The sequence below is a fragment of the Sus scrofa genome, chromosome 4 (genome assembly GCF_054392235.1).
Source record: "Sus scrofa isolate SSC_HxYL_T2T_F1_AM1 chromosome 4, Sscrofa_HxYL_maternal_Yorkshire_Landrace_v2.0, whole genome shotgun sequence".
Classification (NCBI taxonomy): Eukaryota; Metazoa; Chordata; class Mammalia; order Artiodactyla; family Suidae; genus Sus; species Sus scrofa.
Window position 1 is genome coordinate 13,478,905 of NC_139386.1, and position 14,944 is coordinate 13,493,848.

Genomic DNA, 14,944 nt, shown 5'->3' on the forward strand with positions numbered 1-14,944 from the left:
AAACCTAGGTTTTACACTTCAATTCTAAGCAGGGGGTTGGCACAGAAAAGACAACTCAGTTTAATACAGTCATTAAGAGGCAGGATGGAGATTTATTCAAAGTGCCACTGGAAGCAGAGTCGGGGATGCCTTCTCAAAGCTGAAACTGCACAAGGCTGAAAGACAGGGCAGGAAATTCTGGGTCAACGGAATAACATGCCCAAAAGCTGACTGGAGGGAAAGCCCAAGGAACAGCCAGAAGAAAGGCAAAGAGACTTCTGGGTTTTTAAAACCTTAAGTAGTGTGGAATCAAAGAAAGGCTTTTAAGCATGGATTACAGGAAACAGATTCCAGTAGAATCCTCTGATAACTGCGCAGAGAAGGAGCTGAGAGAGAACCCAGGGGCAGGGAGAGCTGTTAGAAAACCCAGGCCCAGGTCATAGATGGGGCTTAGATTAGGGCAGCGGCTTTTACAGATAGAAAAGAGAAAGTGGGTTTGGTAAATAGTTTGGACAAAGAGCTAAATCAAGATGTATCACACCCCCATGTCAATATCTAAACACGGTGCTCTGCCATAACTGGGGCATGACGATTAAAGGATGGGTCCTGAAACCCCCAGCACAAACACAGGAGAACCACCGAGAAGACAGGCCACTGTATTTACTTATTATGTGTGCTCTGCAAAGATCCCAGGGCAAAATTACTTTAAGTCTCTAAGTATTTATTAAGCACTTCCCTTATCCCACATTCTCATTCACTGCCAGGCACTATATTATGCTCCCCACATGTACAATCTCTTTTACCATACAAAAAAAAAAGACTTTTGGAGTTCCCGTTGCGGCTCAGTGGTAATGAACCTAACTAGTATCTATTACCATGGATCCCTGGCCTCACTCTTTGGGTTAAGGATCCAGCGTTGCCATGAGATGGGGTGTAGGTTGCAGATGCAGTTCGATCTGGCATTGCTGTGGCTATGGCGGAGGCCAGCAGCTGCAGCTCCAATTCTACTCCTAGCTGGGAACTTCCATATGCTGTGAGTATGGCTCCCCCCAAAAAAGTTTTTACAATAATAAAAGCAAGTGAATAAGTTTAAGTACCTTGCCCAAAGTCAAAGTGAATTAACAGTGTGACTTACATATACAGAACAAAGCAAGAAAATATTTCAACAGATAGTAAATTGAATGAAAAATGTCTATATCCCAGGAGTTCTATGGCCCAGTCTCTGACCATTAAATAAGTTCCCAAAGGAAACAGTCTCTCTCATACATTGCTCATGGAAATGCAAACTTGTATATTCCATCTGGAAGGGAATTTGAAGATATTCAACAAAATTTCACATGCATCAATCTTCTGACTCAGCAATCCACTTCTAGGAATTTATCCAACAGCTGCACCTTCCACAAATGAAAATATATATGTACAGGTATCTTTAACTGCAGCATTGCTTGCATATACAAAATATTGGAAACAACCTACATGTCCATATGTTGGAAAGTTACTGAATAAACTGTAGTCCATACACACATCCATGGTATGTAGCCATTAAAAAAAAGATTTCCCTGAACTGTTATGAAATTACCTTAAGGATCTTTTTTTTTTTTTTTTTTTTTTTTTTTGCTTTTTAGAGCTGCAGTCGCGGCATATGGAGGTTCCCAGGCTAGGAGTCAAATTGGAGCTGTAGATGCCAGCCTACACCACAGCCACTGCAATGGGAGATCCAAGCAGCATCTGCAACCTACACCACAGCTCACAGCAATGCTGGATCCTTAACCCACTGAGCGAGGCCAGGGATTGAACCTGCATCTTCATGGATGCTAGTCAGATTCAGTAACTCCTGAGCCATGATAGGAACTTCTAAGGATCTATTTTTAAGTGAAAAAAAAGGAGAAGTATAAAGTGTGCTACTGCAAGAATCCTGTTAGGTCATTTCACTTACCCCTAATGTTCTCTCTCAGTGATTTTCTATCCACTGTCCCTCAACGCTCATCCTTCACTATAAATCCTCACTGGCCCAGGCTATATACAGGGTTAAGCCCAAGCTCATGGCTCCATTGCAAAACCCCACTTCAGCGGTCCCTCTACCTATCATGATGGTCCTGAATAAAGTCTGCCTTACCATCTTTAACATATGATTGAATATTTTCTTTCTTTAACTTTAGTAAATTTGTTTTTGATGTCTGGATATGAATTAGAAATTCTGAAACTACTTTATGCTAATACTTGGATTGAGTAAGTAAGTGAATATATGGTGGAAAATGAAGGCCAGGTTTCTCCCTGTCAGAGAAAGTAGTTATAAATAAGAAAGGAAGAAGGTGACAGTAAATCTAGAGCTGTTGGATTGGAATCAGAGGTACTGGTATGAACTCATAGTTCTAATATATGTGTGTACATAGACAGATAGAGAAATAAATATGTATGTATATTTCATATCCATAAGTAAATATACGTAGATTCCATAACTGTCTCTGCCGAAAGTGTTAGAAACAATAACACACCTCAATAGCAATAAGCATGTCTAGTGCCCATATTTTGGTTTCTAAATACTTTTACTTGATAAAAATAAATAGATATCCTTGAAAAGTAAGAGAATGGATGTCAGGAGCATAAAAAAATATAAGATGTGCCTGGAATATTTATAGCACCAAAAATTAAGGAAATGATCAACAAATGATGTGAATACATTGAGAACACTTGGGGACCAACTTGAATAAGCTCCCTCTAAATCTGGAATAATCTGAGCAACAAAATAAGGGTAGTAATGGATTATAACCCACAGACTAAGATGGATATCCATGAGTTCATACTAATACAAAAAATAATTGAATAATAAATAAATGGGGATGAAGGGACTGCTCTTACTTACAGTAGAATTCAATTAATAATTTTATAAGGAATGATGAAAATAAAAAATAATGATCATTAGTATACACCACAGTGAACACTGTGGCACAGAAGTATCACTAAAGAATTCTAAACTTACTGGGCAAAAGTACAATGAAAAACAGGATATCTACACAGTCTCAAAATATCTCCCCACAAGATATTTATTAATCACAAAGGTGAAGAAACCTGGCATACAGCACCTTTTCCAAGTGCTCAAAAGCAATATTATCAGGAATGATACAAATTGACTTCACATACCTTCTGATATTGATGCACAGAAAAGGATAAAGGTCATAACATCACTTCAGTTGTGATCTTGCCAGAAATACTTTAACTCATCTAATCAGATTAAGGGACATTCTACAAAATAACTACTAGGCAGTACTCTTCAAAAGTTCAAGATCATCAGAGCAAGCAAGCAAGCGAGAGAGAGAGAGAGATGAAGGAAGGAAGAAAAAAGGAGGAAAGAAAGAAAGACCAAGGATTTCACAGGTTGGAAAGACTAAAAAGACATGATAAAAAAGCAATGAAGGATTCTAGATTGGATCTTGGGCCAGAAAAAGTACAGATCCAGTAGAGTGGAACACCCTGCAAAATTCAAATAGATTAGTTAATAATACTGCATCAATATTAATTTCCTGGTTTTAATCAGTAAAATGTTGTAAGATGTCGACATTAGCACAAGCTGGCTGAAGATATTTGGAAATTTTACTGTTTTTCAAGTTTCTCTAAGTCTTAAGTTATTTCAAAATAAAAAATGAAATACATACATACATATGTAAAATTCCAAAAATGGTCTACAAGGTACTAAGTTAATCAGGCTTTTTTTGCTTGCTACTTGGAACTTAATTCTTTGTTTTGTATATCAACAGTATCACTGATGTTTCTTTTTCTTTTCTTCTAGCAAAGGGGAGCCCAGGAACTGCCCAATACGCAAGGATCCTTCCCCTTTCTTCTCATTTCCTCATTCCTGTCTCTCAATTCTGTATCCCAAAAAAATCCATGAGCCAAGTTAATGAAAACACATCTCTCACTATAGAGTGAGAGAGAGACACGGACTGACCAACAACAATTATTTTTAATGAGTGGAAGAAGGGGCAGACTTGAAGGGCTTGTTTCTGTAACACAAACATGACCAAAGACCAGGGATGGTCAGGAAGGAATAAGGTAATGGGCTGGGCCAGTGGTCACTCTAATTCTCAGGCGAAATTCTCCATTGGCCTTAAGGGGAGCCATTTTCTCTGTCTCCAGTGAGGATTAGCTACAGTCAAATCACTTTCAGCCATCAATTTCTCTGTTATACACAGAGTTAAAGGTGTCCATTTTGGATATTTTCTCAAAACCAATTCAGCTCACGAATTTGCACAGCATCAGAGTATCTTCCTACAAGATGTTTATTAATTACAAAGGAAAAATCTAAATCTTACTGTGGGGAAACCTCACAGACACTGCTATAAACACATGTTCAAAGTTCACTTTACCAATAATAAAATACATCCACATCATGTGCCTTTTGATGTGACACACAGGAGGGGATATTATCACCTCTGTGGAGAGATCTTGCCAAGCGTCTCACCCACACCAGTGCAGTGAGTTTAGTGCCATCACTGCTGCACGCTGTCATAGCAGTGATATCGATGGGTGCTGAAGCTGAAATACCTTACATTTAGCTGACTTTACCAACAACCATCATCACGAAATTGAACGGCGTTGAAGCAAAATAAGCCCTTATTCTAGTTGGGGAAACATTCAATTAACGACAGAATCATGTAGAGCCACCCGGTGGTTATGGAGATTTAGTGACTCACTGCAAGTGAAAACTGCTGGTAGCGGCAGTGGTGCTATTTCCCTGGCGCTTGCTTTGCCAGTCCCCAGCAACCATGCCTGGCTTCCACCCATCACGAAGCAAAATGAAACAAAAATCACCAGGGGTTAAGAAACCTAAATTGGATTATAGTCACACCATTTAGAACACAAAATTTTACTGGTAATTGCATTCAGCTGAATTAATATCCTTACACGAGTTTATGGCCCATTAGTATTCTGATGGTGATTATTTTTACTTAAATACGTCTGCCTCTGAATAAATGGGGAAAGAGTGCAATGATATGAGGTTTTGAGATGAAAAGGATATTCTGTTTAGTAAACCAGGGTTTTGGCATGGAGGGAGCTAGGATTGTGGGTGAAACTGAAATTACAGAGATTTATGTCATATTACGTCTTTGCAAAGTTATCTACTGAAGCCATAATCCTATAGTTTTCAAACTTCGTTGTACATATCAGAGTCAGAGACCAGAAATACAGATGCGGAGGCTCTTCCCCAGACATTCCGCATCGAAATCTTTAGCAGCAGGACTCAGGAATCTACATTCCTAACACAGTTCTCAAGTATTCTAGTGAACAACCTGTTTGAGGAATACTGTTCTAAATTCCAGGTTATAAATGATGATTCAAGTATAATTTGATTTAAAGGACCAAGTCCACCACGGAGACAGACGAAAGGACAGCAAACTGTGGTTCATGGGCCAAATCTGACCCATCACCTGTTCTTGTATATAAAGTTGTAGTGGAACACAGCAATGTCCATTTGTTTACAAATTACCTATGGCTACTTTCTTGTTAAAATGGCAGAGACAGCAGTTGTGACAGAGAGCATATAAACTGCAAAGCCTAAAATGTTCACTACCTTACCAACGTCTGGTGTAAACCCATGCCAGGGACTAAGAAAGTGGGTGAATGAAGAGACAGGCTGGTGGAGCAGTTAGCTGCTGCCCAATGGTCACTTCCCTTCTCTGGTTTCTTCTTTTTTTTTTTTTAAGTCATGGATGCACTCTATTTTTTTTCAGCTTTATTGAAATATAATTGATATATAACATTGCGTAAGCTCAAGGTATATACACAGGATAATTTGATACATGTATATAAAATAATTACCATGATAAAGTTAGTTACATCTATCACCTCATATAATTACCATTTTCTGTGGTAAAGGCATTTAAGAACCTTTTTTGTGTGTGTGTCTTTTCTAGGGCTGCACCTGCGGCATACAGAAGTTCCCAGGCTAGAGGTCTAATTGGAGCTATAGCTGCCAGCCTATGCCAGAGCCACAGCAATGTGGGATCCAAGCCACCTCTGCAACCTACACCACAGCTCACAGCAACACCACCAGATCCTTAACCCACTGAGCAAGGCCAGGGATCGAACCCGCAACCTCATGGTTCCTAGTCAGATTCATTAACCACTGAGCCACGATGGGAACTCCAAGAAGTATTTTCTTTGGCCATACCCACAGAACGTAGAAGTTCCCAGGCCAGGAATAGAACCCACAGCATAGCAGTGACAATGCTGGATCCTTAACCTGCTGCACTACAAGGAAACTCCCAAGATCTACTCTTTTAGCAACTTTCAACTATACAATATAGAATTGTTAATTAGAGTTACCATGCTATACATTAGACCCCCAGAATGTAGCCATCTTTTAAGTTAATGCCCTTTCATCAACATCTCTGCATTTTCCCCAGCCCCTGGCAGCAACCATTCCTCTACGAGTTTAGCTTTTTTAGATTAACCACATGTAAGTGAGATCGTAGAGTATTTGTCTTTCTCTATTTGATTTATCTCACCTAGCAGAGCGCCCTCAAGATTTACCTGTGTTGTTACAAATGGCAGGATTTCCTTCTTTGTCACGGATGAATAATATTCATATATACATATAATATTTTACATATAATATTCATATATATATATATAGTATTTTTTTCTTTATCCTTTCAACTGTCAACGGACACAGCTTGTCCTGTATCTTGGCTCTGGTGAATAATGCTGCAATGATCATGGGGGTGCAGATAGCTCTTCAAGATACTGAGTTCGTTTCCTTTGGCTTATTTCCCAAAAGTGGAGTTGTAGATCATATGGTAGTTTTTATTTGTTATTTTTTAAGTAACTGTCATAAGTATACTCCACAGTGGCCAGCCCACTTTCCTTGGATTCTAATCTCAGCTCTGCCACATACTAGAAGGACTTAACCTTCCTGAACTTCAACTTTCTTCATTCTATGCAAATGAGAAAGATTAGACTAAATAAAATGACATATAAAGGAGAGGTATTATTACAGTCTTTGTGCTAAGAATAAGGAAGAGAGATGGATAAATCATAGTTTGTGCCCTCTGGGTTGCTCAGGCATGATCTCAAGGTTCCATTTTATCTTTGGCTTAAGCAGCTCTATGGTACAGTTATTAAGGTTGTAGGTTCTGGGGTCTAATTTAGGACACTGTTTAAAATCTGGCTCTGCCACTTACTAGCAGTGTGACCTTGAGAGAATTCTTTATCCTCTCTCAGCTATTCAGGAAAAATTAAGATAGTATTTACTCCAACGTGTCAAGGTGAGGTTGAATCAGACAACGCAGTAACACAGTGCGGGTATGTAATAAACCATTACTACTAGTATTGTTCCTATTCTAGCATTTGCTTATCAGAGGAGATACCACTGATCTGGATCATGCTTCTCTGCGCAAACCTTTCCAAATTGTCCCTGTCCACTAAATACCAATAATACACCCCCTCCCAGTCAATGGAACAAACCAAACTGCCTTTAGGTATTTTCAAACATGGAAAGAGCGATGTTGTCACCACCTGACTGAGAAGTACTTAGTGCAATTCTTAAGGACTTACTTATTTCTGTGTTCTCAGTCCAACACTACGACTATCACATAACTCAACAAGTAGCCTTTACAGAAATGAGTAAAGGAGAATAAATAAAACAATATGACTTTATAAATATGTTGAAATAGCACAATTATGTATTCATAAGTCTTCTTTGTGTATGGTTCTATTAGATTTCTAGAATTCTTCATTAAATTGCAAATATTTCGGATGGAAATACTCTCAGCTGTTATTAATGAGCATCAAGGTGGGTGAATGCCACCTGTGACCAAAGCCCTGCAGGTGATGTTTACAGGACAGAGAAGATGGGGATGTAATGGTATTAAAGTATAAATTCAAAAATATAAAACCCTGGGAGTTCCTGCTGCAGTGCAGTGGGTTAAGAACCTGACTGCAGCAGCTCAGGTCATGCAGAGGCATGGATGGGTTCGATCCCTGGCCCAGTGCAGGGGGTTAAAGGATCCAGCATTGCCACAGCTGTGTGGGCTGCAGCTGTGCCTTGGTTCAATTCCTGGCCCAGGAACTTCCATATGCCATGGGTGTGGCCATGACATGCACATATATATAAAGCTTTGTATGCCTCTAATTGTGCCTCTGCAAAAGTCTGTGCATAAAAAAAAGAAAGTATGTGACCATGGGAGTTCCTCTCTCATTTTATTTTAAAAGAAATTAAACACCCAAGGTCCTTTCATATCTATCATCATTTTTCTCCTCTTCCTTTCCTTTTTTTTTTTTTTTTTTTTTTTTTTTTGGCAGTGCCCATAGCATGTGGAAGTTCTGGGCCAGGGATCAAACCCACATCACAGCAGAGGTCTGAGCCACTGCAGTGAGAATGCCGGCTCCCTAACCTGCTGGGCCACAAGAGAACTCCTCCTCTTTCTTTCTTACAGGAAAATGCTACATCTCATATTTCTCTTTCCTCAGTAACCAGTCTTCCTGAGAAACTAATATGAAACTTCCTTATTTTTATTTATTTATTTTATACCTGTTATTTATTTTGTGAATGAGCCACATTCTCCTCATAATTTATTGAAAGCTTATTCCCCAGGAACTTCAAATGTTTAGCCCTCTAAAAGTTAATGGCCTCATGACCACTTTGGTTTTCTTTTCAACTCTCTCAAAGCACTTGACTCTGAAAGAAATATCCATTCTCATAGCGTCAACAATGACAACCAATCATTATCTGAACATTTACTATCAGAATCCCCAAATTCACGCAGTTTAATTCTGTGAAGATATTCACTTCAAAACTGGCAATTTATAAAAATTATACTTCCCTCAAACATCTTTCCTTACTTACAAAGGTCTCCTAGTCCACTGAGGCAAGTGTGTGGCAATACTGGTTATCACATGTAAATATCTATTAGTACCATCAAACTCCAGAGCAAATCTCTTTCAGAATAGAACTGCACATCTGTCAAAAGATACCAGATTTCATGATGTCCAAGCACAGTTGAAACACCCGCAAAGCCATTGAGCTAAGAGACTCCGGAAGAGTTATTCCAGTGAAAAAATGAAAAAGATAAACTGACAAGAATGATGATACAACAGCGACCTCAAAGACTTCAATAGAAAATGATTTGAATGTTGAAAAATTAAGAGCAATTCTTGGGGAAAAATGATGACCTCTCACTTTTTTTATTGCAAATTTTGCCCTCTACAATAGTAAAGCAGAGCACTTGAATAGCCAAAACTCTTGAAAAAGAAGAACAAGGTTAAAAGTCTTGCACTTCTTATTTCAAGCTTATTACAAAGCTATCATAATCAAAACATTGTGGTACTTGTATCAATACAGATAGTTAGACCAATGGAATGTAATACAGAGCCCAGAAACACACCCACATAATTATAGCCAAATGATTCTTGATAAGGAAGCCACGATAATTCAATTAGGGGGAAAAAAGAGTCTTTTCAATAAACAGTTTTGGGAAGGAGTTCCCGTTGTGGTGCACTGGTTAACGAATCCGACTAGGAACCATGAGGTTGCGGGTTCAGTCCCTGCCCTTGCTCAGTGGGTTAACGATCCGGCATTGCCGTGAGCTGTGGTGTAGGTTGCAGACGCGGCTCGGATCCCACGTTGCTGTGGCTCTGGCGTAGGCCAGTGGCTACAGCTCCGATTCGACCCCTAGCCTGGGAACCTCCATATGCCACCGGAGCGGCCCAAGAAATGGCAAAAAAAAATAAAAAATAAAAAATAAATAAACAGTTTTGGGAAAACTGGATATCCACATAAGAAGAACAAAGGTGTACCCTCACCTTATACCATACACAAAAATTAACTCAAAATTTATCAAAGATCTAAATGCAAGACCTAAAACTATAAAACTCTTAGAAGAACACAGAGGAAAAGCTTCATGACACTGAATTTGGCAATAATTTCTTATAAATGCAGGGAAGGAGTTCCCGTCGTGGCGCAGTGGTTAACGAATCCGACTAGGCACCATGAGGTTGCGGGTTCGGTCCCTGCCCTTGCTCAGTGGGTTAAGGATCCGGCGTTGCCGTGAGCTGTGGTGTAGGTTGCAGATACGGCTTGGATCCTGCGTTGCTGTGCCTCTGGCGTAGGCCGGTGGCTACAGCTCCGATTCGACCCCTAGCCTGGGAACCTCCATATTCCGCGGGAGCAGCCCAAGAAATAGCAACAACAACAACAACAACAAAAAAAAAAAGACAAAAGACAAAAAAAAAAAAAAAAATGCAGGGAAAAAAATTTTTCCTCCCCTTCTTGGGATCCCTGGCTGCATGAAAATTAAGCTGACCAAAACAGATTAATGGAAGAAAGCATACAAATTAATTCGATACAAGTTTTAAGAAATATGAGACCCTTCATAAGGAAATCAAGACCTGAAGAAGCAGTTAAACCTGAATATTTTTATTCTAGATTTGATGAAGAGTGGATAGTCACGAAGAAATATCATAGGGCAAGGAGTATTAGGTGAGCACAGGAAATTTAGCATGACCTATTTGGATTCTTGTTGGCATCCCTTGTCTTTGGAGATAAGGAGACTCCTTTGCTTCATATAGGAGGGCACTTCTCACATTAGGGTTTTATGACCTACTTCAGGAGAGAAGGGTGAGGGGAAAGTCAGAGTAATCATCCTACTTCTGCTGTTTTCTCCAACTCCTTCAACTTAAAATATTAAATATGCCAAGGTGCCATATTTTAGTGTATCTTATCGAACCCCATCAGATATGACACCAAAAGCACAGCCAGCCAAAGGTAAAACAGATAAATTGAACTACATCAAAATTTAAAACTTTTGTGCATTCAAGGATGTAATCAACAGAGTGAAAAGACAACCCGTAGAATGGGAGGAAATATTTGCAAACCGCATATCTGATAATAAGTTAAAACCTAGACTGTATAGACAAGCCCTATGATTCAACAGCAAGAACAACAGGAACAAAAACATCCTGATTCAAAATGAGCAAAGGACTTGAATAGACATTTCTCCATAGAAGATAAATAGGCATGGTCAATAAACAAATGAAAGATGTTCAACATCACTAATCATTAGCAAAATGCAAATCAAAATCATGACAAGACATCCATCTCACATGCATTAAGGTGGCTACTATAAAAAGAATAGGGAGAAAATAAAAGAACAGCTGTCGAGAAGGATGTAAAGAAACTGGACCCCTTGTGCACCACTGATGGGAATGTAAAATAGTAGGAAAGACTATGTAGTTTCTCAAAAAATTGAAAACAGAATTTCCGTAGGATCCACCAATTCTACATCTAAGCATACACTCAAAAGAAGTGAAAGCAGGATCTTGAAGAGCTATTTACACACTCAGAACTAGCAGCATTATTCACAACAGCCAAAAGGTAGAAGCAGCCCAAGTGCCCACTGACAGAGGAATGAATAAACAAAGTGTGGTGTATATATACACAATAGAGTATTATTCGGCCAGAAAAAGAAAATTCTCTTTTTTTTTTTTTTTTTTTTTTGCTTTTTTAGGGCCACACCCGCGACATATATAAGTTACCAGGCTAGGGGTCGAATCAGAGCTACAACCCCAGATCCTTAACCTACTGAGCAAGGCCAGGGATCGAACCCGCATCTTCATGGATGCTAGTCGGGTTCCTTAACCGCTGAGTCACGAAGAGAACTCCCAAAAAAGAAAATTTTGATGCATGCTCTAGCCTGTATAAACCTAGAAGACATACTAAGTAAAATAAGCCAATTACAAAAAGACAAATACTGTATGACTGATTACACTTATAGGAGGTATCTAGGTAGGCAAACTTGTAGAAAGAGAAAGTACAATTGTGGTTTCTAGGAGCTGGGGGAAGGGGATACGGAGAGGTTTTGTTTCATGGCTATGGAGTTTCCGTTTTGCAAGATGAAAAAGTTCTGGAGGTTGGTTGTACAACATTGTGAATATACTTAACATTACTGAACTATATACTTGAAAATCGTTAAGATGGTAAATTTTGTTATGTGTATTTTATGATTTTTTTAAATATCAAAAAATAGTTGAGGGGAAACCATTGTAAGATCTAAAAGGATCCCACATTCAGATTACTTGCCAAGAGTCTTTAAATTTTCACTCTGCGTTGAAGAGTCAGAGATTGATTTCTTTGCTGTGTGTGAGGTTTGTGCACAAACAGAAACTCAAATCAACACACCAATGATTGGTTTTAAAAAAAAAGACTTTGGAGTTCCCGTCATGGCTCTGTGGTTAACGAATCTGACTAGGAACCATGAGGTTGTGGGTTTGATCCCTGGCCTTGCTCAGTGGGTTAAGGATCAGACGTTGCAGACGAGGCTTGGATCCCGGGTTGCTGTGGCTCTGGCGTAGGCCGGCGGCTATGGCTCCAATTTGACCCCTAGCCTGGGAACATCCATATGCCGTGGGTGAGGCCCAAGAAATGGCAAAAAGACCAAAAAAAAAAAAAAAAAAAAAAAAAAGACTTTGGGATGACAAAAAGTCTAGAAAATAAATATATATTTATGGTTTTTTTAGAAAGCAAAACAGAGGGTAGATTCTCACAGACTAGCACACAGATTCACCAGTTGTATGGTAACAACAACAAATTAATTCTTTGTTTGTTCTAGGAATTAGTCACCAACTGGAATTAGAATATTAATTGTTTTAAATATAAGATACACATAGCTATAATTACTTGTTTATTTTTAAGTTTTTCACTATTACTTATTAAACATTGGTTTTGTTCTGTATGAAATTATTTAAACGATCTTTTTCCACTATAACTCTTTGGATAATAGAGCCCTCCTTCAGTTATGCCTTCTACGCACATTACTTTAACTCTATCTTTGAACCTGAGCGATCTAAGTTTTCCAAATGCTCCAGGATATTTTTATTTAAAGTGTTTTTCAGTTAATTCAAATTCAATGTAAAAAGTCAAACCTATCACTGCCCTTCTAAATACTACTTTCCTATCTTTCAGTGTCATCACACATGCCATACCAACCAAAATGCAACCACTGGTATCATTCTGTCTTCTTCTATTTGCTCATACATCCTTTAATGTGTGCAAACTCTGCTGACTTTTGAAAGCTATTTTCATCTGCCCTCCCTTTCACATCCCCTCAGTGGTTCCCTTAGTTCTGGCTCTTACCGCTCACGCCTGGATGATTACAATAAACTTCTCTTTTGTGTCCTCACTTCTTGTATTTTTGCCTATTATTCTACCCAAATAAGACCGTGTTAATCTTTCAGTGGAGCTCTGCTCCAGCCAAAATGCTTTATTCATTCTCCTTCAAACATGTTTTTCTTTTCCTGTCTCTTGGCTTTTACACCATTCCTTCTTCCTAGAATTCCATCCCCTCCAAAACCGACTCAGATCCCAGTGCTGCCCTTCTCGATGAGCTCAAGCCTAAGTGTTCTCTCCCCACAGACACATTCTGCCTACATCCCTCAGAAGAGAATTATCCATGCATATCAACTCTAGCTGGTCACAGGGTGGAACCCAGAAGTAGGAGACCAGGATGCTTCTTAACTATAAAATCTTGACAAAGATGCTCAATGGGTATAGTGACTACATGCAGTTGTTATTTATTGAATGCTCACTATGTGTTAAGTATTTTTTTATTTACTAATAGCCATTATTTGTTGAGTTTTTCTTAGATATTTGATCCTAAATGCATTACTTGAATCAGTCCACATAAAAAGCTGTGTTAAGGTATATAGTATTATTAGCCCATTTTTTCAGATGAGGAAATTAAGGTAGAGAGAAAATGTACAACTTAACAGAGAAAGTTAGTAATGACTGGCAGAGCTAGAATTCAAACTCAGTCCAACTCCTGAATCTACATTCTGGACCAATACCCTATGGTAAATTATAATATTTAACTCTACAGTAACCCACCAAAATATATATTATTTTTCCCACTTTGAGGATTAAAAAATGAAATTCAAAGAAGACAGGAAATATCTTAAGTCACAGATATGGTAAATAATAATACTCAACTCTACACCCAAATCTGTCAGACTCCATTAAATATTATCTTTAACATGCTCATGCTCTTAAGCTGAACACAATTACCTCAAAGTTCATTATGGGAATCAGAATCATGTACGTGCTTTATAAATGTTAACACACTACACTGAAGGTTGAGTTGAATATCCTGTGAGTACACTCTTATGTTGCCACTATGCCTATTAGTATTAGACAAATAGTCTCCAAATTTTAATCCTATACTTCTATTGGTCTGTTTATTGTCTTTAAAATGGAGTGATCTACGTGTAAATTAAATACATGCATTACTGTATCAATGAATCTTGATTCTGTCACACATTAGCTAATTGTTCCTATGCCACTTTCTTAACCTACCTGTGCTTTAGCTTCCTGATTCTTTAAATGGGGACACCAGTATATACATGTGAGGTGTTGTCAGTTAAAATAATTAATATACATAGAGTATTTCTAATAGTACCCGGTACACGGTAAAATGTTTAAAGTACCATAAAACACATAAAAATACACTTTAAAGAAAATGAGAAATGTGGTAAGTAAATTTTATTTCAGTTTATTGTTAATGATATAAACTTTCTTGCCTTACCTAAAAATATTACTAACATCACTAATTTTAGCAAAAGAAATATCATTTAATATGTTCCACTGTTTTTTTAAATCTGTATATAACATTTTGTGAAATAGTGATTTAATGGCCTGGTTCTAAATTTATTTATTTTTTTATTTTAATGACTGCCTAGTTGAAAAAATATACTTCACAAAGAAACACACGTCCTTATGGAAAAAGAACTTTAATATTAAGCATTCATATATAAGTTTTGATATCTGATCAATAAATTTCCATCTTCCATAGTGTTAATCTCTTTTTTTAAAAAATTAATGGGGAGTTCCCGTCGTGGCGCAGTGGTTAACGAATCCGACTAGGAACCATGAGGTTGCGGGTTCGATCCCTGCCCTTGCTCAGTGGGTTAACGATCC